A 25,984-nucleotide genomic window follows, 5' to 3' on the forward strand; every position below is an offset into this window, starting at 1 on the left:
ACAAGAAGTGCTCACCCACTCGTCCAGGAATTGAAAGTAAAACTCCAGCCCCTGTTACAACACGTCGCCAGGAAGTCCTGCCTTCAACGTGTCCGCCTGTCACGCAGCATGTCACAAAGAAAATACAGGAAATGCATCTGCAAAGGTATAAAAAGCTTGGGCGGTGGGTGCCTTTGCTCAGCATTATTCGTCCATCAGTGTCATGTCTTGAGTGACTTTCTATAAACTCAACGCGCTGCAGTAAAAGCAACAAAATTTAAAAAAAAAACAATGCGGATTCTGGAAATCTGAAATAAACAGAGAAAATCTTGCAAAAAAAAATTAGTAGGCCAGCCTGAGCTGGGGTGAATGGTTTCAGGTCTTTAGAACGGAGAAAAGTTAGATATGCTATTGAGCAAGTGAAAAGAAAAAGGCAAGGACAACAGTTGGAAGGGCAGGGTGAGAATAAATGACCTAGGGTGTCATTGATACAAAGACAAAGGCTGTGCTTATGTGTTAATATTTACATCATAACCCTTTTATATTTATTTTTCTGTTTTGTTTTTGTCCCCTTGTCTCTTTCGTGATCCATCTGGGTTTGGATAGTTGCTATTTTGCCACTCACCCCTCGTTGCAACACATCTTTTTGCTACTTTGTTTGTCCTATTATTGATTTTGGAGAGGGATGTGTGTGATTTGTGACCACAATTGCCTAATACAGGCAGTCAACAAATTGTAGCAATTTTCTGATGGTTGAGATTTGTTCAGAAGCAGCAGTCAAATACTTTAGACAAAACAGATGAACTGAGTGCACATATAGAATTGAATAAGATACAGGATGCTTCAGAATGACAGAAAATAAGGAAAAGATGGAGGGATGGCTCTTTTAGTTAATGTTGATATTAGCACAATAGAGAGGGATCACCAAAACTCAGTAAATAAGATGTGGAAACAGTTTGATGGAAAAAAAATGATAAAGACCGGAGTCGCTTTTAAGAATAGATGTATAAGCCTCCTAACAGTAACTACACAGTAATGTGGTCCATGAACAAAGAAATTACACCAACTAAGACAGCAGACTATACTAGATCTGGTTTGACCAACAAGATCATATTGATTACTGACCTCATAGTGAAAATGCTTGGATTGCACTAATCATGAAATGAAATAATTACCCAGGCGCAGGTGAAGAGAAAAATCCAAGGTGGGTGAGTCTAAGATTACTTTTTTGAATTTAAACAAGAATAATTATAAAGAATGAAAGCTGAGTTAGCAAAAGTGAACTAGCAGTCTAGGTTGAGGATAAGGTTAATAGAGATGCAGTGGTAAACATTTAGAGGATTATTCCAGAAAGTGCAGGATTGAAATATTTCAACAAATTTGAAAAATTCTAAAGGATGTACCTGCCATCTGTGGTTAACCAACATTGTCAAAGATTAGTATCAGCCTCAAAACTAAGATATATAACTACAAAATGGGCTGGCAAGTATGAAGATTCGACACAATATAAAGAAAAAGAAAGAATTACCAAAAGATGAATAAGGAAGGACAAATTAGAGTATGAGAGAAATTTAGCAAAAATATGTAGACAAATACAAAAAGGTTCTTTAGGTATTTAAAAAAAAGAGTTAACAAAGTAAGCTAGAGTTCTGAAGGGTCACTGGACCCAAAGTGTTACCGCTACTTTCTCTCCACAGATGGTGCCAGACCTGCTGAGATTTCCCAGCAATTTCTGTTTTTGTTTCTGTTGTCCAGCATTTGCTGTTTGTTTTGTGTCTAGTAAGTTAATTGATTTCCAAGTTAGTTAGTTGTTATTTTCCAAACCTCCTTTCATTCAGAAATAGCTCCATTATATTGAAAGAAAGAAAATGTGGCAGAGGAGAGAGAAAGAAAACTACAGGCCTGTTAGCTTAATATCTGTAGTAAGGATAATATTGGAAGCTATTAGTAGAGATGTGATAGCGAGGCAGTTGGATAAAATCAAGATAATTGGATGTAGTCAGTATAGTTTTATAAGAGGGAAACCATGTTTAACCAATCTATTGGAGTTCTTTGAGGAGATTGAACATGTGAATAAAAGGGAATTGTTTGATGTACAACACTTAGATTTCCAGAAGGCTTTTGATCAAGTGCCACACCAAAGTTATTTTGGAAAATAAAAGCTCATGTTGTAGTGGGAACTTATTGGCGTGGTTAGGAAATTGGTTGGTTAACAGGCTGCAAAGAGTAGGCTCAAAGGGTCTTTTTTAGTTTGACAAAATGTAGTGTTAGATCTTTAATAGGACCTCAATTGTTTCCAACTTACTTCCATACTTGCAGCTAAGTAATTTATGTAAGTTGCCAAATTTGCTGATGACAGAAAGATTGGTAGAAAAGTAAGTTGTGAAGGGGATATAAGGAGGTTACAAAAAGATACTGATAGGTTATGTAAGTGGCAAAAATTTAACAAATAAAGTATGACGTGACAAATAAAGTATAATGTGGGAAAATGTGAAATTGTCTATTTTGGTCAGAAGAATAAAAATGAAATTATTAGCTAAATGGTGAGAGGTTGCAGAGGGATCTGAATGTCCTCAGGGATGAGTTACAAAACGTTAGTGTGCAGCTGCAACAAGCTCATAGAATGATAACATTTATTACAAGGGGAAACTGAATACAAAGTAGAAGGTTTCCCTTCAGTTATATCAGGGTCTGGTGTTGTGGAAATTAAATCGACTTGACTCAAATGCTAACAAGAGCATAGAAAAAGTTTATTTTAGACCTTTGCAAAGGGACCCGATGCATTGGCACGACGCCTCATGTAAGGGGCGCCTGATAGCTTTCCCATATTTCCTTTATACTATAATTCGCTTCTTCTTATCAACACCTCATGGTCAGGGGTCTGGAACATTCGAGTTCCTTTCCAGATATGGAGTTTTTTTTCTCATTCCTTGACTGTTGATATGGTAGTTTAATTGGCCTTGTAAGTCTGCTGTTAGGTTGGTTTAACTGGCCTTGTAAGTCTGCTGTTCGGTCGGTTTGCCTTTACATTTTTTCTGTCTGTCTGTAATACTTGCCCGTAGTTTCAGTTAGGCCCATATTTCTTTGTTTTCCCAGTAAATGTTAATTTTCCATTACATTTCCTCCCTTTTTGTCATTTTATGACAACAAGGACAAAAACAAACATACAGAGCCAGATAGCTATACATCAAACCGCTTAGGGAGCACCACGCCTTTCCTCAGACACCACCTACCTGTAACACAGCTTTCTGGTGGTATCATCACTTGCTCTGATGTACCCTGTACATAGCCCATTTTTCACATGTTGCACACTTCAACGTTACGGTATGGTGGGATCCATGCAATCGGATTTTTCTGCTGTGGGGCCTCTGATCGTTTTACCATTTGGTGTCCTGCTGCACTCATAAGCAAATGCTGTAGGCAGGTACACAAGCAGGGTCCTATACAAAGCACTATGAGTAAGACCAGTCCTACAACTAGTAGAGCGTGTAGGATCCAATACCTCCATCCTTTCCAAAGGGAGGTAAGCCATTGGAATCAGGAGTCATCTGCTGGGGGAGGCAGTCTTATTGCTGCAATCATCTGATTTATTACACTAGTGATATTCTGGGACTCATCAGGAATATTAAAACAACATGAAGTACCTAACATTTTGCAGACCCCCTCTCTCTCGGCCATCAGTATGTCTAGTACTGCCATTAACTGAGTATTAATGAGTGTTAGACCTTCCTCCGTCTCATTTGCTAACAGTAATACACTATATGTGAGGCCATTAATCTTGTTTATTGCCACCATTGTCCCTGCTCCCAAGAGAATAGACCACCCAATGTTCGCTCCTAGTGTAGTCCAGGGATCTGCGAGTGTGTGCCCATTCCAATGCAGTGGGATGTCCCTTCGGGTTCGCCCGTTACTGGCCTTTGAGACGAGCACTGTCATGCCAGTAGGCAGTACTGTGGGGTAGCAGCACGCCTTCCATCACAGGAGGAAGTGGTGGTATCCTCTCTCTCCACAGGCCATCATGGTCTGATTATTGATAAAAGAACAAGTAATATTGATGATTGTACCATTTGCGTAGATTACTGAGCAAGAATCATTATTTAAGTACAGCATCATATTACACTGGGAGATCCCCTAATGGAGTCTCCCCCGAATTGTGCAAATACACGTTTCTCCCCTGCCTTTCACTATATGGAAGGCTGTGGTCAGCACCATGTCAGCATTGGGGCTGCAGTTAGCCTTGAGTTTGGGTGGTGGCGTGAAATTTGCCCTAATTGCTCCCCCTACCAGGATCAGGGTAGTCGCTGCCCACGGAAGCAGGCAGCTAGCATTTCTTGCCAGGTTCTCTGTAATTGGTTCAGCAGTCCACCGTTAGGCCGTGTGCAAACATATCCGACAAGGATAGCCGACCTCTAATCTCTGGTGTTGTATTAGGGCCAAGGCACAAGCTCTGTTCCCCTCACATCTAGCGATGGCCCTTCGCACCTCCCAACCTGCTGGCGTCGCATTTATGCCATTTATCTCATGAAGGGCCAATTCCACTACTGAGTTAGACCCGCTCCCGAGCCCCGGCCGACTCCTCCAGGTTCTGGCGTGACATTGATGCCCTCTGCCCTGCTTGGGGTTAGGTCCATGATTTGGTTTGGTTGGTTGCCGTGCCCTGGTGCTACTACTTCCTGTAGGGCCTTCTGCACTGCATCTCGGGAGGGCGGCTGTACCACTATATTCACCTATCTGTAGATGTCGGAGAAGGATCTATCTATTCCACACCACCAGGCTCACTCATCAATCTTCTGAGTCTTGATTATTATTACCCGTGCCTTGGCACCTCCTTCCTTGATAATAGAATACCTATTTCCCATGTCAGGTGTCCCTGTAGCTGTGGTGTCTACTACTAAGTGCCAGACACTGGGGCCACCAGGATCCTTGCAAAACTATTTATCATCGCATTTATAATAGTCCTGGTTACTAAACAGCCATGGGTCGCATATAAAGGTCCCCTTAGCGTCCTTGGTGAAGATTACCATCTGTCGCTGTATCCCAGACGCCCCTGCCTTCACGAATAGTTCTGCCAGGGTGCTTGCTAACAGTGTGAGCTGGGGCAGCCCCTGTCATTCGTAAATACTGAAGAAAAGTACTCATTCAAGACCTCTCCTATCTCTTCCAACTCAATACACAGTCTCCCACTACTGTCCTTGATTGGACCTACCCTCGTTCTCGTCATTCGCATGTTTCTCACATACGCATAAAATGCCTTTGGGTTATCCTTGATCCTATCCGCCAAAGATTTTTCATGCCCTCTCTTAGCTCTCCTAATCCCTTTCTTCAAGTCCCTTGTGGCTATCCTGTATCCCTCTAAAGCTCTGTCTGAACCCTGTTTCCTCAACCTTATGTAAGCCTCCTTCTTCCTCTTTACAAGACATTCAACCTCCCTCGTCAACCAAGGTTCCCTCACACAACCATTTCTTTCCTGCCTGACAGGTACATACATATCAAGGACATGTCGCATCTGTTCGTTGAAAAAGTTCCACATTTCCACGACATCCTTCCCTGACAGCCTATGCTCCCAACTTATGCTCCTCAGATCCTGTCTTACAGCATCGTAATTTTGTCAATTTATTTTTTAGGCTAGCATTCTCTCTTTCCACTGCCCCATTGCTCACTGGGTGGTTGACACAGTGTTGTCTCATGTTTATTCCCAAGTAGTCACTGATCTGCTGTAGGGCATTATTGACAAATGGTGTCCCATTGTCGCTACTAAGCCTTTCAGGGATGTCCCATCTCGGAATTATTTCAGTCACCAAAGCCTTGGCTACTGCACTGGCATCCTGTTTAGACGTGGGGAACGCTTCCACCCATTTGGAAAACATATCAACTATTACCAGATAATACCTTTTCCCTTCGCTGGGTGTTAGTTCAATAAAATCCATCTGTAAATGTTCAAAGGGTCTTTGGGTTGGGGGTGTGCTGACTGACTCATCTGTATTCCCCTCCTCTCATTATTAGTGGCACAGATATTTCTGGGAGTAGTGAGTAAATCCCTTAGTGTACCGGTGTGCCGAAATACTATCGTACATCCCTCCCTTTTGACACATGGTCCTTAACGTGTGTCAGTTTGGCATAGAACGAGAATAATGATCACGGTAGACAGGGTTTACTATTGGGGCCACACTACACCCCTTCCCTCATAGTGCACCCTGTCCTTGTCCACTCACGCTTCTCCTCCGGCATGGCCTGCGACTGTAACTCCTGTACGTCTGCTGGTGGGGGTACAAATTTTTGTCATACACATATCAAACTGTGGGATATAGGTAAATTAATGTTACTTCTGCAGTTCTGCAATTCTGCAATTATGATTTCTGATACAAAGTAAATGAACTCACATCAGTGTATGGTTGTTTCGGCCGGGAGCTGAGTCAACAAGAATGGAAACTATTTGGAGGAAATATATAATTGTTTTTGTATTAGCTAAAATTGTATGCCAGAATGAAACGTGATTGCAAAACAATGGTAGGTATTATGGGCAAATAGATAAGATGTTGTGAGGGGATGAAGTTAGGCCAGATACGTAGGTATGAACATCTGTTTCTCACTTTTACAGAGACACAGGAACAAACCCCAATTAAAGAGGTCATAAGGATCAGAATGGCCTCGGGAGAGGCCCAGATGGAGAGAGTAGATACTGATAAAGAAAGAATATGCCTAACAATGACCTGCAGCGGGATGGGGTCAAACGGCCTTGTGAGGCCAGAAATTAAGCATTTTATCACAGACAAGGCTGGATAAGGCAAGAGATAAACAGGAGTAGGGAAGTGGAGGATGTAAACAGGGGAGGAGCAATGTAAAACAAAAGAAACCAAATTATATAAATATTGTGTATGAATTGAATTTGGTGTGTATGTCCTCTGCCTTATAGGCACTGGACATCACACCCACTTGCAAGTGTGAAATAAATGACACTACTGATTCAGATCTTGTCTCGGACTGAAATTATTGAAGTGAGTGTCCTGGTTTGGTCCGCACCCTTGGGCGACTGGTACGAATCCCACTAGAGAGACATCTGAATCAGACAGTGATAGGAGCTCGATAGAAAATACGGCGAAAAGGGGCCAGGCAACTCTGTTTACAGACCAAGGTAAGAAAATTGACTTTTAAGTATTGCCTTGGTGGCCGGGATTGAGTTTTAGTAGTTAATAAGGGACTAACGAAGGAAATCAATTTGGGTTGTGCCGTGGGTAAGGAAAAAGCCTCTGGGAAAACAAAAGAAGAAAAAGGCAATGGAAATGGAGGCGGGGTCCCTTACAACATACCTCCAGAAAGTCCGTTGGGCAGGATGTTGTGGAATTGGCAAAATAATACTTGTACAAGGGAAAAAGATGATAAAATATTGTTGCTTTGTATGGACTAAGGAATCCATTCTTCGTCCCGCCATCTTCTGGCCAAAGTACAGGTCGGACGAAGACTGGGTTTGTAAATATCTGAATTTATTTGTCAAAGAGTGAGAGAGGGAGGATGAAAAGAGCTGTACAGCTAGTAGAAAGTTTAACCCTTTGTGATTTGGTTTGAATGCACATTTGTTTGTTGGTGATTGAATGTTTGTGTTTTATTCCCTGGAGCTTGAGTTCCAGGACTGTTTTGAATCTGATTTTTATTATGGAAACTTAACATGATTTCTTTGAAAGTTAAGGATTCTATAGAGATTATGAAAAAAAGAATGATAACTCCTGTTCTTTTTATAGATCATGACTGCCTTATTATCAGTTTCTAACTAATCTCTTTTATCTTTACATAAAAGCAATTTATGGAGGACAGTTGAAGTTTCAGTTCAACATTAAATTGTAGTAAAAACAAAATTCTATGGTTAATATCTGTGACCTTGGATTCGGCCATTGTTCATGCATTAGAAGTTTTATTTTAAACTTGAATAGACAAATTCTTTTAAGGCAGCTCTGATTATTTCACGACCTATAGTATTGTAATTGAGCAATGATTGGTCAGGACTACTTAAGAAAATTAATTTTGGATTTAAATTAAGGGACTAAAACTGGGTGATTACAGTGGATTTCAAAATTGGGAACTGTATGCATTTTACATTTTAAATATTAAATATTGAATAAATGAACGTAAATATATAAATATATTTACAAGTTAGGAACAGGCTTTAAAGTTAGTCAAGCATGAATTGATGAATTGGTGTTTGAAGTTATGGGGAGCTAGAAATAGTGCAATATTTCTTTAAGAAAAAAAAGGGAAGAATGTAATGACTTATCCCCTTCGGAAGGTACCAATAGGGGACAAAGAGATTGGGTTTGTGAGTGCCCCCCTCACCAGTGGTGAGGTCAGAACATTTAAAAAGGAGATGAAGGTCCTGGTTGAGGATCCGGTGGGGTTGTCTGAACAAATTGATCAATTTTTGGGGCCAAGTCTGTATACGTGGGCTGAGTTAATGTCTATTATGAATATACTATTTACTGGGGAGGAAAGGGGACTTATACGAGGAGCAGCCATTAAAATATGGGACAGGGAACACCCGATTGGAGATGGGAATGCTGGACAGGGAGAGGTGAAGTTTCCCCTCAGAGATCCCCATTGGGAAAACCAAAACCCGGAGCATAGAGAAGAAATGAGGGAATTGAAAGACCTGATTCTAAAAGGAATAAGAGAGGCAGTTCCGAAGTCGCAGTATCTGACTAAAGCCTTTGAAGTTAGACAGGAGAAAGATGAGACTCCCTCAGCTTTCTTGCAAAGATTAAGGGACTCAATGCGGAAATACTCTGGAATGAACCCTGAGGACCCAGTGGCACAGGGTCTTTTGAAAGTACATTTTGTGACAAAGGCATGGCCAGACATACAGAGAAAGATATAGAAGATAGAAGGGTGGAGTGAAAAACCATTAGATGAATTGTTAAGAGAGGCACAGAAAGTGTTTGTAAAGAGGGAGGATGAGAGACAAAAACAGAAGGTGAAAATGATGGTAGCTACAGTTGATGAGGTAGTTAAGAAAAGAATGGAACCAACAGTGAGCAACCGGAGCGGCGGGTGGCAGCATGTAGGACAGAGAGGGAGAGGACAAGAGGGAGCATTTGATAGAGGGTTCGAGAGACAGGGGCAGAGATGGAGGTCTCCACAGGAAGGATGCTATTATTATGGGAAGAAAGGGCAATTCCGCTTATGAATTTTGATGAAGAATAGGGGTGTCAGGGGTTCCTGCCCTCGGGGGCCCACCAGGAACCCTTGATAAACCTGAAGGTGGGACCCTATAGGGAAGAGGTAGTCTTCCTAGTAGATATGGGGGCAGCACGGTCATCGCTGAATTTTAAACCAAAGAAAGTAGAAATGTCGACACGGTCAATTACTGTTTCGGGGGTAAAAGGGGAAGGATTTACTGTTCCAGTATTTAAACCTATGATGATAGAAGGTCCTAAGGATAGGGTCACAGGGGAATTGTTGTATATCCCTGATATAGGAAGTAACTTACTAGGGAGAGACTTAATTATCCTCTTAGGACTGGAGATTGGAATTCAGGAAAAAGAATTAGTTGTACAAATGGCAATGTTGACAGAGGATGTGGAGAGAGAGATAAACCCTATTGTATGGGCGAGAGAAGGGAATCGTGGAGGACTACAGATCCCTCCCCTTGAAATAAATTTAAAAGGAAAGGGGACATTGTCTGTGAGCGACAATATCCTATTTCCATAGAAGGTACACGAGGACTGCAGCCAGTAATTGAGGGACTGATTAGAGATTAAGTAAGATCCCCCATGACCACAAATGGTTTAGTGTGATAGATTTAAAGGATGCCTTTTGGGCTTGTCCCTTGGCGGAGGAAAGATTGAGGACTATCCCCCTATGAAATCTTATTTGGATTACCTTATCTGGGAACGAATGGAGAATTGCCAATTCCCGAAACTAAAGATTTGTTTTTAAAGAAGTATATACTGGGCTTGTCCTCCTCTTTATCTTTCCTCAGGAAACAGGGTTATTGGCACAGACTCCACCCTTGAATTCACCGTTCATCCCATCCGGCCGGGCGATTGGATCTCAGTAAAATCATTGACAGAGACTAAATTGCAGCCGGACTGGGAAGGGCCGTACCAGGCTCTTTTGACCAAAACGGCAATAAGGACGGCGGAGAAAGGCCGGACTCACTACACTCGGATCAAAGGGCCAGTGGACCCTCCAGTTGAGGAAGAAGTCTGGACAGCCGAATCAATGCAAGACCCGCTGAAACTCAGGCTGAAGAGACTTTGAGTAACTGATTATACAATGACGATGCGAGCGCGGGGATTATTTCTGTAAGATTGTATATTAAGTCGTTTTGTGCTTCAGCATGATGTTTAAAGTACTGGGAATGCTTAGAGTTATGATGCTAGCCCTCTTAGTATTGGGATTTTGTCAAATATCATTTTCATATGTATTATTAACAGTTCCTGAGTCTGATAATCCGCAAGGAAGAGACGCTGATGCATGCAGTTTAGTAAATTGTGGGGATGTAGATAATCAGAGACAGTACCATAGCTTTGAGATACATCTTAAGTCCTATGGGGATGGCCTAGGGGATGGTACTTGGTATAATGGTCTCGTCACAGTACACCGGGCCCCCTTCCGACCAGCTCGCAATTGTTCCGATAAAAAGTGTAACCCAATATACCTGACAATAAGGAAAACCACATGGCACGAAGCAATTCTGGGGGGAGGGGGGAGGCACCTATGAAATACAATTAAATGAAACATTTGGGATAGAAATGAAAGCAAATGGGAAGGATTTCTTGGGCTGTTGTTTTCGAATTAGCGTAGGACAGGGAAAATGGGCGGAATTACTGGATAATAAGATACAACCTTTCACCCCTCCCGATGATCCTAAAGTAGTAAAAATTATAGAGGTAAAGGATTTGAAACAGACCATCAAAATAGAAACTGAATACGGGGATGCAAATGCCTGGGTTGAATGGGTAAAGTATACTGTAAAAAGTCTGAACAAAAGCAATTGCTATGCATGTGCCTCCGGTAGGCCAGTGGCCCAGGTGGTTCCCTTTCTGCTCAGGTGGAAGCGAGACAGGAAGGGCATGAAATGTATGATAGCCCTGTATCAGGATGAGATTGCATGGAATGATAGGGATTGTACCTCCCTATCTCTGATGTTCCCTCCCTTGGAGAAGAAAGATGCAAAAGTCCCCCCCACATTTTCCACCGCAGTTGGAAATCACACGTCGTGTGTACGCAGGCGAGGTACAAGTCGGTCGAGAGATTTGGGGGAGCTGAAATTATGTACAGAGATTAAGAATGTTACCGAAATGGAGAAGGGAGGGAACTACTCAGCACTAAAGTTCCCCGAGCGGATCTGTGGTGGTACTGTGGAGGCAAAATATTGAGACCCACGCTACCTCCGGATTGGAGAGGGATATGTGCAATTGTACAATTGGCAATTCCATTTACCCTGGCATTTGAGAAGGAAAAGATAGTAGGGAAAAAGGGAAGGGGTAAGAGATTACTGTTAGACACTTCTTTCGATGACAGGATTTATCTTGATTCGGTAGGAGTCCCTAGGGGAGTACCTGATGAATTCAAGGCTCGTAACCAGATTGCAGCAGGCTTTGAGTCAGCTCTCTTTTGGTGGGTAACAATTAATAAAAATGTAGATTGGATAAATTACATTTTCTATAATCAACAGCGATTTATAAATTATACAAGAGATGCGGTTAAAGGAATATCAGAACACCTTGATGCGACAAGTAGGATGGCATGGGAAAACAGAATAGCCCTTGATATGATTTTAACAGAAAAAGGGTGTGTGTGTGTGATGTTAGGAGGAAGCTGTTGTATCTTTATTCCTAATAACACTGCACCTGACGGTTCAATTACTTGGGCCTTAAGGGGATTGACTACCTTAGCAGAGGAACTGGCTGAGAATTTAGGAGTAGACACATCTCTCACAGGATGGCTTGAATCCTGGTTTGGAAGGTAGAAGGGGGTGGTGGTTTCTATCCTTACTTCCCTGAAAGTAGTAGTCGGGGTATTGGTGGCCATTGGCTGTTGTATCATACCCTGTATACGAGAGCTCACCCAAAGACTGATTGAAACAGCCTTGATGAAACAGATGCCCCGAAAAGGGAATCAGACAGAGGAACTTTATCGACTAAATGATGAGGAGATGAGTGAGACCAAGATGGATGAAATCTCCGGATTGATGCTTGCCAATTTCGGAGGCGATGTTTAAAAGAAAAATGTAGAAGATAACAAATGGTAACAAAAGAAAAAGGGGAAATTGTGGGATATAGGTAAATTAATGTTACTTCTGCAGTTCTGCAATTCTGCAATTATGATTTCTGATACAAAGTAAATGAACTCACATCAGTGTGTGGTTGTTTCGGCCGGGAGCTGAGTCAACAAGAATGGAAACTATGTGGAGGAAATATATAATTGTTTTTGTATTAGCTAAAATTGTATGCCAGAATGAAATGTGATTGCAAAACAATGGTAGATATTATGGGCAAATAGATAAGATGTTGTGAGGGGATGAAGTTAGGCCAGATACGTAGGTATGAACATCTGTTTCCCACTTTTACAGAGACACAGGAACAAACCCCAATTAAAGAGGTCATAAGGATCAGAATGGCCTCGGGAGAGGCCCAGATGGAGAGAGTAGATACTGATAAAGAAAGAATATGCCTAACAATGACCTGCAGCGGGATTGGGTCAAACGGCCTTGTGAGGCCAGAATTAAGCATTTTGTCACAGACAAGGCCGGATAAGGCAAGAGATAAACAGGAGTAGGGAAGTGGAGGATGTAAACAGGGGAGGAGCAATGTAAAACAAAAGAAACCAAATTATATAAATATTGTGTATGAATTGAATTTGGTGTGTATGTCCTCTGCCTTATAGGCACTGGACATCACACCCACTTGCAAGTGTGAAATAAATGACACTACTGATTCAGATCTTGTCTCGGACTGAAATTATTGAAGTGAGTGAGCTTTGTTTCTCACAAAACTGATCACTTGGCGACTGCTGGGCTGCCGTTCTTGCCGCTGAGTCTGCCTTCGCATTGCCTTGAGAAATGGAATAGTTATTTTTCATGTGGGCTTCACATTTACACACAGCGATTGATTTATGCAATAGGACTGCTTCCAGGTGGTCAGAAATCAGGCCACGGTTTGTGGTGGGCTTTCCGGTGGAGGTCAAGAAGCCCCTGTGTTTCCACAGGGTTCCAAAATCATGTACAACCCTGAATGCATATCTGCTGTCGGTGTAAATATTCACTGTCCTTCCCTTAGCCAATGTACATGCCTCAGTCAAGGTAATTAGCTCCGCTGCTTGCGCTGACAGATGAGAAGGGAGTGATCCCATTTTGACTACCTCGTGGGTAGTTACTACAGTATATCCAACACAATTCTGGCCTGTCTCTTTGCTCCTGAATGCTGACCCATCCACAAAAAACTCCATATCTGGATTCTAAAGTGGTGAATCCTGCAAGTCTGGTCTAGGGCTGCAAATTTCATTTGTTACAGCGACACAGTAATGTGGATCTCTGTCTCCTTCTGTGGGGAGAAGGCTAGCAGGGTTAAGGACGTTACATCGCTTTATTGTAATGTTTGGCATCTCCAATAACACAGTACTGTATCTGAGCCAACGTGCTGCCGACATGTGTGCTGTCTTTTGTTCGGAAAGCAGTAAGGATACTACGTGTGGGACCAGTAGGGTTAATTCACCATAGCCGACTATGTCCCAGGACACTACAACAGCCTTTTCAGCAACAGCCACGGCTTGCAGGCATTTAGGCAATCCTGCCACTACAAGATCTGGTTCAGCCGAAAATTAAGCTACCAGCCTCAATTTTCCCCCATGATCCTGCATCAGCACAGATGTCATGCAGCCACGCTTCTCATCTACCATTTGTACAAAAGACTTGTTTGGATTCGGAATCTCCAGTGTAGGTGTAGTTTGGAGTGCCTTTTTCAATTCAACAAAGGCACTCTCAACCTCTGGGGTCCATACAATGGACTCTATTTCTGCAACCCTTTGCCATGGGCTATGTCACTTAGGGGCGCCTCAAGGGTTGCGTAACGTGGATAAACATTCTACAGTAGGAGCACATGCCCAAAAAGGATAGCAATTATTTCTTCGTGTGAAGCATTGGAATTTGCTGGATTGCTTGAACTCTGTCCAATGGCCTTCCCTGGTTCAGATATTAAGTGGAGAAAGTGAGGACTGCAGATGCTGGAGATCAGAGCTGGAAATGTGTTGCTGGAAAAGCACAGCAGGTCAGGCAGCATCCAAGGAACAGGAGAATCGACGTTTCGGGCATGAGCCCTTCTTCAGAAATGGGGAAAGTGTGTCCAGCAGGCTAAGATAAAAGGTAGGGGGGAGGGGCGTTGGAAATCTGATAGGTGGAAGGAGGTCAAGGTGAGGGTGATAGGCCGGAGTGGGGGTGGGGGCGGAGAGGTCAGGAAGAAGATTGCAGGTTAGCAAGACGGTGCTGAGTTCGAGGGATTTGACTGAGACAAGGTGGGGGGAGGGGAAATGAGGAAACTGGAGAAATCTGAGTTCATCCATTGTGGTTGGAGGGTTCCTAGGCGTAAGATGAGGCGCTCTTCCTCCAGTTGTTGTGTTGCTCTGGTCTGGCGATGGAGGAGTCCAAGGACCTGCATGTCCTTGGTGGAGTGGGAGGGGGAGTTGAAGTGTTGAGCCACGGGGTGGTTGGGTTGGTTGATCCGGGTGTCCCAGAGGGACCAAAGGAGTAGTCATGGGCACCCGCATGGGCCCCAGCTATGCCTGCCTCTTCGTAGGATTTGTGGAACAGTCCATCTTCCGCAGCTACACTGGCACCACCCCCCACCTTTTCCTCCGCTACATCGATGACTGTATCGGCGCTGTCTTGTGCTCCCACGAGGAGATTCAACAGTTCATCCACTTTACCAACACCTTCCACCCCGACCTCAAATTCACCTGGACCGTCTCAGACTCCTCCCTCCCTTCCTAGACCTTTCTATTTCTATCTCGGGTGACCGAATCAACACGGACATTTATTATAAACCAACCGACTCCCACAGCTACCTAGACTACACCTCCTCCCACCCTGCCCCCTGTAAAAACGCCATCCCATATTCCCAATTCCTTCGTCTCCGCCGCATCTGCTCCCAGGAGGACCAGTTCCAATACCGTACAACCCAGCTGGCCTCCTTCTTCAAAGACCGCAATTTCCCCCCAGACGTGATCGACGATGCCCTCCACCGCATCTCCTCCACTTCCCGCTCCTCCGCCCTTGAGCCCTGCCCCTCCAATCGCCACCAGGACAGAACCCCACTGGTCCTCACCTACCACCCCACCAACCTCCATATACATCATATTATCCGTCGTCATTTCCGCCACCTCCAAACGGACCCCACCACCAAGGATATATTTCCCTCCCCTATCAGCGTTCCGAAAAGACCACTCCCTTCGTGACTCCCTCGTCAGGTCCACACCCCCCACAAACCCAACCTCCACTCCCGGCACCTTCCCCTGCAACCGCAAGAAATGCAAAACCTGCGCCCACACCTCCCCCCTTACTTCCCTCCAAGGCCCCAAGGGATCCTTCCATATGCACCACAAATTCACCTGCTCCTCCACACACATCATTTATTGCATCCGCTGCACTCGATCTGGCCTCCTCTATATTGGGGAAACAGGCCGCCTACTTGCGGAATGTTTCAGAGAACACCTCTGGGTCACCAAGACCAACCAACCCAACCACCCCGTGGCTCAACACTTCAACTCCCCCTCCCACTCCACCAAGGACATGCAGGTCCTTGGAGTCCTCCATTGCCAGACCATAGCAACACGACAGCTGGAGGAAAAGTGCCTCATCTTCCGCCTAGGAACCCTCCAACCACAAGGGATGAACTCAGATTTCTCCAGTTTCCTCATTTCCCCTCCACCCACCTTGTCTCAGTCAAATCCCTCGAACTCAGCACCGCCTTCCTAACCTACAATCTTCTTCCTGACCTCTCCGCCTCCGCCCCCACCCCCACTCCGGCCTATCACCCTCACCTTGACCTCCTTCCACCTATCACATTTCCAACGCCTCTCCCTCAAGTCCCACCTCCCTACCTTTTATCTTAGCCTGCTGGACACACTTTCCCCATTTCTGAAGAAGGGCTCATGCCCGAAACATCGATTCTCCTGTTCCTTGGATGCTGCCTGACCTGCAGTGCTTTTCCAGCAACACATTTTCAGCTCAGATATTAAGTGACCGAAGAAGTTCACCTATTGTTGCACAAATTGTAGTTTTGCAAGACTAGCTTTGTGCCCTTCCCTCGCTAGATGGCAGAGCAATGTAAGGATATCTTTTTCACATTGTTTCTCTGTTGGTGCTACTATTAAGCGATCGTCTACATACTGCAGAAGCGCTGACCCCGGGCTTAAAACAAGAGTCTCCAGACTCCTGCGTAGAGCCTCATTATATATGGTGTGGACTCACAGTGACCTTGACAAAATTGCGTGAAAGTATACGATTTGCCTTTAAGTGAAAAAGCGAAGCAAAATTGACTCTCTGGGTGTACCGGTACATTAAAGAAGGTATTTGCTAAATCCACAACAGAGAACCATTTACTGTCCAGTGGAATTTGAGCCAATCTAGTATAGGGGTTGGGAACATTTGGGGCGCATGGAACAACAGTGTTATTGACTGCCTGCAGGTCTTGAACAAATCTCCATTCCTCTAGTTCACCTGGAATGTTTGCCTTTTTGACCGGAAAAATGGGGGTTCTCTCCAGTGAGTTTTCACTTGAGCTTTAGGAAGGATTCAAAGACTGGAGTAATTCCTTCTATAGCCTCGGGTTTTAATGGGTATTATGCTCTGCAAGGACAATACTCAGACTTTGGGGTTATTCTTATGGGTTCACAGCCTGGTATGAGCCCCACATCATGTTTGCCTTTTGCTCACAACTCAGTAGGGACCCTTCTCAATCTTGGGTCTGAGACTTCTTTCTTAGGAAAACACCAGGCTACCCTCCTAGGCTCTTCAGGGCTAGCGGGGATTACCTGGACTGCCCTATCTGCCTTAGTTAGCCAATTTAGTTTCTTCCTATATGTCCGCGTACCTTTATTGAACCAGATACCCACATCATCCCTCCAGACCCAATCTTTCGTTTTTTGTGCCTTCAGTAGCCATGGTCCCAAATCCTACCACCTGTCGTTGGATGCCTTCGCCAATGACACGTAAGGAAAAGAACCTTCCACATCAAGAAGATAGGGTCTACTTGCCATCACAGATACTTTAGATAAGTTTACACTGACTGCAATCTGTGATCATTCCAATACAATTTGCACAATAACAACTGATCTGGTTTAACCAATCTCCTGAACTAATCCTTCTCATATGATTAATCAGGGCCATCACGGTGTATATGCGCTGTGCAGTGCAGCATATCCCCAGCAAGAAAATCGGTGTTAATAGGATTAACATGGTTACTTGCTTCCAGAGTGAGTGAATTGCTCACTGAACTTATTGCTCTCTGGCTTAATCGCCACTCATAGACATACATCAGGGGTCGTGAGTCGTATATTGCAGCCTGCACTGGTAAATCTTAGAGTCATAGAGATGTACAGCATGGAAACAGACCCTTCGGTCCAACCCATCCATGCCAACCCAATCTAGTCCCACCTGCCAGCACCTGGCCCATATCCCTCCAAACCCTTCCTATTCATATACCCATCCAAATGCCTCTTAAATGTTGCAATTGTATCAGCCTCCACCACATCCTCTGGCAGATCATTCCATACACATACCACACTCTGCGTGAAAAAGTTGCCCCTTAGGTCTCTTTTATATCTTTCCCCTCTCACCCTAAACCTAAGCCTCTAGTTCTGGACTCCCCAACCCCAGGGAAAAGACTTTGCCTATTTATCCTATCCATGTCCCTCATAATTTTGTAAACCTCTATAAGGTTAACAGTCTCCGCCTCAGCCACCGACGCTCCAGGGAAAACAGTCCCAGCCTGCTCAGCCTCTCCCTGTAGCTCAGATCCTCCAACCCTGGCAACATCCTTGTAAATCTTTTCTGAACCCTTTCAAGTTTTCCGATAGGAAGGAGACCAGAATTGCACGTAATATTCCAACAGTGGCCTAACCAATGTCCTGTACAGCCGCAACATGACCTCCCAACTTCTGTACTCAATACTCTGACCAATAAAGGAAAGCATACCAAACGCCTTCTTCACTATCCTATCTACTTACGACTCCACTTTCTAGGAGCTATGAACCTGCACTCCAAGGTCTCTTTGTTCAGCAACACTCCCTAGGACCATACCATTAAGTGTATAAGTCCTGCTAAGATATGCTTTCCCAAAATGCAGCACCTTGCATTTATCTGAATTAAACTCCATCTGCCACTTCTCAGCCCATTGGCCCGTCTGGTCCAGATCCTGTTGTAATCTGAGGTAACCCTCTTCGCTATCCACTGCACCTCCAATTTTGGTGTCATCTGCAAACTTACTAACTGTAGCTCTTATGCTCGCATCCAAATCATTTATGTAAATGACAAAAAGTAGAGGGCCCAGCACCGATCCTTGTGACACTCCACTGGTCACAGGCCTCCAGTCTGAAAAACAACCCTCCACCACCACCCTCTGTCTTCTACCTTTGAGCCAGTTCTGTATCCAAATGGCTAGTTCTCCCGTTATTCCATGAGATCTAACCTTGCTAATCAGTCTCCCACGGGGAACCTTGTCGAATGCATTACTGAAGTCCATATAGATCACATCTACTGCTCTGCCCTCATCAATCTTCTTTGTTACTTCATCAAAAAACTCAATCAAGTTTGGGAGACATGATTTCCCACGCACAAAGCCATGGTGACTATCCCGAATCAGTCCTTGCCTTTCCAAATACATGTACATCCTGTCCCTCAGGATTCCCTCCAACAACTTGCCCACCACCGAGGTCAGGCTCACTGGTCTATAGTTCCCTGGCTTGTCCTTACCACCCTTCTTAAACAGTGGCACCACGTTTGCCAACCTCCAGTCTTCCGGCACCTCACCTGTGACTATCGATGATACAAATATCTCAGCATGAGGCCCAGCAATCACTTCTCTAGCTTCCCACAGAGTTCTCGGGTACACATGGGGATTTATCTACCTTTAACCGTTTCAAGACATCCAGCACTTCCTCCTCTGTAATCTGGACATTTTGCAAGATGTCACCATCTATTTCCCCACAGTCTATATCTTCCATATCCTTTTCCACAGTAAATACTGATGCAAAATATTCATTTAGTATCTTCCCCAGTTTCTGTGGCTCCACACAAAGACCGCCTTGCTGATCTTTGAGAGGCCCTATTCTCTCCCTAGTTACCCTTTTGTCCTTAATATATTTGTAAAACCCCTTTGGATTCTCCTTAATTCTATTTGCCAAAGCTATCTCATATCCCCGTTTTGCCCTCCTGATTTCCCTCTTAAATATACTCTTACTTTCTTTATACTCTTCTAAGGATTCACTCGTTCTATTCTGTCTGTACCTGACATATGCTTCCTTCTTTTTCTTAACCAAACCTTCAATTTCTTTAGTCATCCAGCATTCCCTATAATTACCTGCCTTCCCTTTCACCCTGACAGGAATATACTTTCTCTGGATTCTTGTTATCTCATTTCTGAAGGCTTCCCATTTTCCAACCGTCCCTTTACCTGCGAACATCTGCCTCCAATCAGCTTTTGAAAGTTCTTGCCTAATACCGTCAAAATTGGCCTTTCTCCAATTTAGAACTTCAACTTTTAGATCTGGTCTATCCTTTTCCATCACTATTTTAAAATGAATAGAATTATGGTTGCTGGCCCCAAATTGCTCCCCCACTGACACCTCAGTCACCTGCCCTGCCTTATTTCCCAAGAGGACGTCAAGTTTTGCACCTTCTTTAGTAGGTACATCCACATACTGAATCAGAAAATTGTCTTGTACACACTTAAGAAATTCCTCTCCACCTAAACCTTTAACACTATGGCAGTCCCAGTTGATGTTTGAAAAGTTAAAATCCCCTACAATAACCACCCTATTATTCTTACAGATAGCTGAGATCTTACAAGGTTGTTTCTCAATTTCCCTCTGACTATTGGGGGGTCTATAATACAATCCCAATAAAGTGATCATCCCTTTCTTATTTCTCAGTTCCACCCAAATAACTTCCCTGGATGTATTTCCGGGAATATCCTCCCTTAGCACAGCTGTAATGCTATCCCTTATCAAAAATGCTGCTCCTCCTCCTCTTTTGCCTCCCTTTCTATCATTTCTGTAGCATTTGTATCCTGGAACATTCAGCTGCCAGTCCTGCCCACCCCTGAGCCATGTTTCCGTAATTGCTATGATATCCCAGTCCCATGTTCCTAACCATGCCCTGAGTTCATCTGCCTTCCCTGTTTGGCCCCTTGCATTGAAATAAATGCAGATTGATTTATTAGTCCTACCTTGTCCCTGCCTGCCCTGACTGTTTGACTCACTTCTGTTCTCAACTGCACCTGTCTCAGATCGATCTCTCTCCTCACTATTTCCCTGGGTCCCACCCCCCCACCTTACTAGTTTAAATCCTCCCAAGCAGTTCTAGCAAATTTCCCTGCCAGTATATTAGTCCCCTTCCAATTTAGGTCCTTCTTGTACAGGTCACTTCTACCCCAAAAGAGATTCCAATGATCCAAAAATGTGAATCCTTCTCCCATACACCAGCTCCTCAGCCATGCATTCATCTGCTCTATCCTCGTATTCCTGCCCTCACTAGCTCGTAGCACTGGGAGTAATCCAGATATTACTACCCTTGTGGACCTCCTTTTTAAAATTCTACCTAACTCTCTGTAATCTCCCTTCGGAGTCTCAACCTTTTTCCTTCCAATGTCGTTGGTTCCAATGTGGACAATGATCTCCTGCTGGCCCCTCTCCCCCATGCGAACATTCTGCACCCTCTCTGAGACATCCTTGATTCTGGCACCAGGGTAACAACACGCCATTCTGCTTTTTCTCTGCTGGCCACAGAAACGTCTGTCTGTACCTCGGACTACAGAATCCCCTAACACAATTGATCTCTTGGAAGCCGATGTACCCCTCGTTGCATTAGAGCCAGTCTCAATACCAGAAACTTGGCTGTTTGTGCTACGTTCCCCTGAGAATCCATCACCCCCTACATTTTCCAAAACAGCATACCTATTTGAAATGGGTATATCCACAGAAGATGAAACTTTATTGCTGGAACAGCACAGCAGGTCAGGCAGCATCCAGGGAACAGGAGATTCGACGTTTCGGGCACAGGCCCTCCTGAAGAAGGGCCTGTGCCCGAAACGTCATTCCTGAAGAAGGGCCTGTGCCCGAAACGTCGAATCTCCTGTTCCCTGGATGCTGCCTGACCTGCTGTGCTGTTCCAGCAATAAAGTTTCAACTTTGATCTCCAGCATCTGCAGACCTCACTTTCTCCTCGAAGATATCCACAGAAGACTCCTGCTCGAGCTGTCTATGTCTCTTACCCTTCCTGGAGTTAACCCATCTATGTGAGTGTAATGAGACTATCCACCCTTTCTATAACTGCCATCCATCGCATACTGTAGCTGTTGCAAATTCCTCATCGCTTCTATTTGTCTCTCCAACCGATCTGATAAGATTTGCATCTGACAGCATTTATGGCAGATACAATCCGCAATAACCCTTAAACTCTTTTTAAACTCCCACATCTGACAAGAAGTACATATCACTGCAAAGGCCATTTTTGCTCCTTCACAATCTACAGACCCAGAAAATAACACCGTCTTATTCCTCTACAAACACTTCCCCAGGTTAAATTAATAGCTATGGCTTATATTTTAAGTTTAATCAAGAGACTTATCTCCAAAAACAAATAATCAAGAAAGAATCCACTGTACCCACTACTGCAGTCTTTCTATTGGACCGACTTAAAACAACAATTAACTTATCTGATTCTGTGCTGTGAACTTCGCCCAACAGTTCCTCCAAGATGGGCGGCACGGTGGCACAGTGGTTAGCACTGCTGCCTCACAGCGCCAGAGACCCGGGTTCAATTCCCGCCTCAGGCGACTGACTGTGTGGAGTTTGCACGTTCTCCCCGTGTCTGTGCGGGTTTCCTCCGGGTACTCTGGTTTCCTCCCACAGTCCAAAGATGTGCAGCTCAGGTGAATTGGCCATGCTAAATTGCCCGTAGTGTTAGGTAAGGAGTAAATGTAGGGGTATGGGTGGGTTGCGCTTCGGCGGGGTGGTGTGGACTTGTTGGGCCGAAGGGCCTGTTTCCACACTGTAAGTAATCTAATCTAATCCATAAATTAGTTGTGAATTTTATTGTTTGTTAATTTTCCCAGATGCATTCCGATGTCCAGCGATACACAAATTCAAACAGCAAAGGTGGTAACTGTGCAGATTTTTTTTTCTCTCTCTCTCTCTTGCACTGTCCTCACCATGTGCTTCCTTTGTCTGCCCTTCTCCCTTTTAAACTGCTGTTGTTTTGACTTTTTTTTTCCCAAAGTTCCAAAACAATGCAACAGCATACAAAACAATATGTATGCTGCCCTTGGAATTTGAGGAAATCACCTCCAACACCTAAAATACCCCCCAAAAAGGAGCAGCTCTTACAGCCAGAAATTTTTCCCGTCCTCCATCTTGGATTACCTAGAATACTTTTCATATTACCTGCAAGCCCCTTGGGGTATTGAGTAAATCCAACCCCAGTCTCACTATGAGATCCCGAGCCATCAGATTTAAAGGACAGAATTCCGATAACAAAAATGGGAATTGGAATGTTTCCCCATTACTGATTTCGCACAACAAGGGTGCGGTAAATCTCTCTTGTATCATGATTCCTGATGTACCCGTTGAGTTCAGGAACCTTCCACTTATCCTTATTTGTGTCGACTCTCTGAACTAGTTTGACTTAAGGACTGAATATATTGCCCCTGTATCTACCAAAAAGGTAACTGGTGTACCTTCCACATATAACATAGAGGCAGGCATTGACTTATACGCATCGTTGTTATACTGAACATATGGTACATGCTCCACAATCTCAGCGCTCAATATGGAGGTGGGGTATGTTTCAGTGCCCGTAAGGTTAGTAGAAGAGATTAGCATAAGCGAGTCTTCTTTACCAAGCATAAAGGAAAGAGGCTAACCTGTACCTTGTGGGCTGCCCACCTCCACCTTAGCCTTCCCCCTGTCAGTCACCCTGCTGTCCAGCCTTGTAGTGAAGTTCTGTATTAATATCACCTGACTCACCATTAGCACCCAACAGCCACCTAGAAAATCTGTCCATGGATTGAAAAGTTAAGGTACTGGAGACTGCCAAAGGTTGAATGCATCATGGCAAATTCCTGAAATGTTCTCACATATTTGCAGAATTCTGTTCAAGTCTTCGAATGCCATTTCCACATTGAAGGAAGAGGATTCCTCCTTTTTTAAAAATACAGCTAGCTAGTCAGATAGAGCCTTGATGGACTTATTGGTGCTCTCTATTACACACCTTGTAATTGAGATTTCTAGCATAAGAGCAAAGTTATTAAGCTTCTGAGCCTGACTGATGGTATCCTCCTAATGTAGTTTGAGGTCCTCACATACAAAGTATCCATCACATGGAATGGCGTTATATATTTTTTACTTATTCACTTGCGGGCATCGCTGGCTGGGTCAGCCCTATTCCTGATGAAGGGCTTTTGCTCGAAATGTCAATTTCCTGCTCCTTGGATGCTGCCTGACCTGCTGTGCTTTTCCAGCACCACTCTAATCTAGACTCCGGTTTCCTGTATCTGCAGTCCTTGTTTTTACCTAGCATTTATTGCCTGCCCATAGTTGCCCTTGAGCTTCTTTCTTGAACCACTGCAGTCTATGTGCTGTAGGTTGATCCACAATGCCCTTAGGGAAGTAATTCAAGTATTTTGATCCAGCGACCTTGAAGGTATGGCAACACATTTTCAACTCAGGATGGTTAGTGGCTTGGCAGGGAATGCACAAGTTCCTATAGACACACAAATCTATATCATGTGTTGCATATTGCAAGATCCTATAAATGTCAGCAGTAGACGCAAAGATTCACACACAAATAAATTAATTGCCGAGATCACCTTGAAGTTATGTACAATTGATGTGCAATCTGTTTGTCTGCCCTCAGGTCCTCCACCAACAGGATGCAGAAGTTAGTGACTACCTCTTGTGACTCTTGGTAGGCACTGATGTTTAGAAAGTCTAAGAAGCTGAACCTTTGTCTGTACACCTGACACAGAAGTATCATTATCTTCCATCTCCTAGACCTCAAGTAATCTCTCTGTGCTATTCAATTGCATATGACTATATTGAGTTCTGCAGCTGCTCATCCTTTCCCAGGCTTTTGCCCTGTGATTGTGAGGTGGGTCATATTCCATGTCCCCTCAGTAGTCCACTTAACCTCACAACATCTCCCTTTAGCATCTCAAAAACACAGGCATCTGTAGCCCCACTGAACTGACAAACTGTGCTACTGCAATTCTGCAATTTTTTTTATAATGGTATCAGTAACAACAAATGTCAAGGATCTGTTTTGTAATAGGAAAGCTCTGCATGTACCTGACCTCAGGATATCTGCTTTTTCTCTTTACTGTTCTAAATTGCAGGTCAGATCCAAATGTCAATGACTTCCCATTGTCCCTTGTCTGAATTAACGAGTATCAGACACTGAGTGAGTCCTTTGTTACTGTCATGGGGAAAGTGCCTCTGTAACAGGTTCACTTGGCATCTCAGCTTTCTGTATGCATTGCCAACAAGAAAAGTAACCTGTCCCTGGGAAAGGTGGGATGAAGTAGAAATGCCACAAGAAACCTACTCTCTGACTTTACAAACGTACAAACATATGAATCAGCAACAGGAATAGGCTATTCAACCCTTCAACCCTACTTTGCCACTCAACAAGATCATGGCTGAACCAACTAACCTTAAATCAATTTTCCTGTCTACCCCTGCCAACCTTTCAAATCCTTGCTTAATAAAAATCTACCTACATCTGTCTCAACAATAATCAAGAACTCTGCTTCCATCACTTTTTCAAGGAGACAGTTCCAAAACCTGATGACCCCGCCTGGGAAAAAGAAAATTGCCTTGTTTTTAAATGTGTGCATTCTGATATTTAAGCAGTGAGCCCTCCCATAAGAAGAAACCTCCTTTCCATATCTACTTGTCAAGACCCCTCAAGGATTTTATGCATTCAAATAAAGTAACATCTTACTGTTTTAAATTCCAGTAAATATAAGCCTAGCCTTTCCAACTGTTCCTCATAAAACAACCTGCCCAGTCAAGGTATCGATCCAGTAAGCCTTCCCTCAACTGGCTCCCATGCATCCTGTTCCTCGGATGCTGCCTGACCTGCTGTGCTTTTCCAGCACCACACTCTTGGCTGTCATGCATTCACACCCTTTCTTAAATAAGGTGACCAATGCTGTACACCATAAGACTATAAAGTGTAGAAGCAACAATACCAAATTCAGCCCATTGAATCTGCTCAGCCTCAATTCCAGTTTCCTGCTTTTTGTGCATAACCCTCAATTCCAAGATGGGGTCACCCCGTGAGAAAAGGAACAGGAAGTGACTTCACCACAGGAAATAACATCACCACAGGAAATGACATCGTCAACCCAAAGAAACCCAAACATATAAATAGAAAGTAGGAATTTTCAGCAGTGCTTTGCCTGAGGCCCACTGAAGATGTTACCTAGTAGGGTGACGAAACGTCTGGAAATGAACCTTCAAGCTCAGCGAGCAAACCTACATCCAAAACCTCAACCTGAGCTACAAATCTTCTTAAATCTCGCCATGAGAGAATCCTTTTCACACAGCTAGTAATCAAAGTAAAGCACTGCCCAGACTGTGATGGAGAAATTCTACAGTGCTATTATCCAGGCAAGATTCATCTGAGAGTGGGGTTGCTATTCTACACACTTGATATCCTGGTCCCTGTGATATTAGTCTGACTGCAAAACCACAGCATTGCCCATAACAATTGCCTTCTGGATTATGACGCCCATGAAGA

At 43.9% G+C, this 25,984-nt stretch overlaps 1 long non-coding RNA gene across 1 annotated transcript; it reads left to right on the forward strand.

The window, feature by feature from the left end:
• The first annotated feature begins 10 nt into the window (after positions 1–10).
• Positions 11–12,914, forward strand: LOC148152078 (uncharacterized). Its single transcript, XR_015752514.1, has 2 exons — positions 11–145; positions 9,947–12,914. It is a non-coding gene; the product is annotated as an uncharacterized LOC148152078 (long non-coding RNA).
• Positions 12,915–25,984: the final 13,070 nt, after the last annotated feature.

This window comes from Chiloscyllium plagiosum, unplaced genomic scaffold (genome assembly GCF_037043375.1).
Source record: "Chiloscyllium plagiosum isolate Xiang-an unplaced genomic scaffold, Cpla_swu_hap1 HiC_scaffold_1, whole genome shotgun sequence".
NCBI classification, from domain to species: domain Eukaryota; kingdom Metazoa; phylum Chordata; class Chondrichthyes; order Orectolobiformes; family Hemiscylliidae; genus Chiloscyllium; species Chiloscyllium plagiosum.